The following is a 2,371-nucleotide window of genomic DNA, read 5'->3' on the forward strand; positions in this document are numbered from 1 at the left end:
GAGGTCTTGTTTTATAGGGTATCTAATGAGAAGTGGCATTTGCACACCATGGGTGGGAGAGCAGAGAAGCATAAATTCCCAAGCTTATTTGCAGAGCAAGAGCAAGCTCAAGATTAGCTCAAGGCATAAGGACTTTCTGAGTACTTTCTGCTGTTTTTAAGACTGGCTCAAGGACTTCCTGAGCACATTTTGTGGTTACATCTGGTAGCTCCTACGTCAAGGTTCTTGACAGTTCCGATTTGGTATGAAGGGATGGTTATACTTGTTCAGGAGAGAAAAGGTGAACTTGTGCAGTTGAGGGACAAACTATCTACTATCTACTAATTACTACTACTATTAGGTGCGTTCCATATTATGGTAGTGGAAAGGGTGGCTGGAGGTTAAGAAGGTGTCCTTCACCCTTCAATCCCACTAATGATTCTAAGCATAATGTGTCATAGCCTGCTTGGTCTGGACACTAAGGGGGCTCGAGGGGTCCTTCGGGAATGTGGGTGCGCAGATTCTGCAATGAGACAGCCATGCTCAGAAGTGAGGGTGAATCTGAATTTGATTTATTGAAGATTATACTGGCTATTTAAGCAAGATTTTTGCAAGTCCTAAATTTTTGTGGTATGTCTTTTTTTTGTTTGTTTTTGTTTTTGGGTAACACCTGGCAGCACTCAGAGAGTGCTCCTGGCTCCATGCTCAGAAATCGCCTCCGACAGGCTCGGGGGACCATATGGGATGCCGGGATTTGAACCACCGACCTTCTGGTTGCAAGGCAAGTGCCTTACCTCCATGCTATCTCTCTGGCCCCAATTTTTGTGGTATGTTAAAAACTCACATCTGTTTTCCTGCAGAGTTAAACATACTTTCTTGTTAACAAAAGCTTAGATTTAAAATATATCTATCTATATCTATATAGTTATATATAGATATCTATATATATCTATATAGATATAGATATAGATATAACAAACAAAAGCTTAGATAACTGTCAGTACATTTTGCTTAATCTGCAAACTCCTTTACAATAGACAGTTTGCGGGCCTTTTACTTTTAGGGCTTCAACAAATAACCATATACTTCCTAAAAGTCTTCTCTAAAGTCTGACTAAAAGGATAAACTTTAAGGGAGCAAAGTGACTTGACTGAAAAGCCAAGCTTAATTAAAAGGGGACAATTCTTTACCAGGGGAAAATCTTTCTTAACTATCCATTGTTACTTCCACACCAAATTTTGGATGTTATTTCCTTGGTAAAAGATTAGCAAGTCGGGCCCGGAGAGATAGCACAGCGGCGTTTGCCTTGCAAGCAGCCAATCCAGGACCAAAGGTGGTTGGTTCGAATCCCGGTGTCCCATATGGTCCCCTGTGCCAGCCAGGAGTTATTTCTGAGCAGACAGCCAGGAGTAACCCCTGAGCACTGCCGGGTGTGGCCCAAAAACAAAAACAAAAAAAACAAAAAACAAAAAAAGATTAGCAAGTCACTAGAAGTCCCTTATGCATCAGATATGTCCCGAAACAAACATCCTTTCATCTGAGAGGACAGGGCATTTAGGTGGTTAGCAGAGCAATAAGACACAGGACAGTCTATCAATAACTGTTACTGAACTAATTAAATAATTGTTAGTTATTTCAGCTTCAAAATGTTTCTCGATGCTAAGTTTTCCAGGTAAAGAGGTAAATGCTCAAATATATACATAGCACAGCAGGAAGGAGATTCATATTTAGACCAAATAAATGTTTGCCACTATCAACAAGCTAAACTTGAGATAGATCATAACTTCTTGTCAGGGAAGTGATTTCTCTTTGAGATCTGGTCTCAGCCAACTGGGACATTTCCACAGCAGGCCAGATTCCAGACTCCTCTAAATTATGACTGCAGTAATAATGGGATTTCTGTTCTTGCCTAAAAAATAAAAAATGTGTCTTCGGTCCATATCCTGCAGAGCTTAGGAGCTACTCCGTGCCCTTTGCTCAGGACCATGTGATGCTAGAATGGAATCCAGGTGCTCCCTGCCTGCAAAGCCTGTGTCCTAGTCCATTGAGTCCTGTACTTGCTCATATAGACTGTACTTCTTTTGTTTTTTGTTTTGTTTTGTTTTTGTTTTTGGATCACACCTAGAACCTCAAGGGTTCCTCTTGGCTCTACACTTAGAAATTTACTCCTGGCAGGCTCTGGGAACCATATGGGATGCTGAGAATCGAACCAGGTCTGTCCTGTGTTGGCTGTGTGCAAGGCAAATGCCCTACTGCTATTCTTTTGCTCTGGCCCCATAAATTTTTTTGAGCTTATTTTATGTCAAAGCAAAAATTCTGGCTCTTTCATTTCAGAGCTGCCTAGAATCGGCCATAGGATAAATGTTCTTTGTGGGGCACAGGGAAACATCGC

This window comes from Suncus etruscus, chromosome 10, assembly GCF_024139225.1.
Source record: "Suncus etruscus isolate mSunEtr1 chromosome 10, mSunEtr1.pri.cur, whole genome shotgun sequence".
Classification (NCBI taxonomy): Eukaryota; Metazoa; Chordata; class Mammalia; order Eulipotyphla; family Soricidae; genus Suncus; species Suncus etruscus.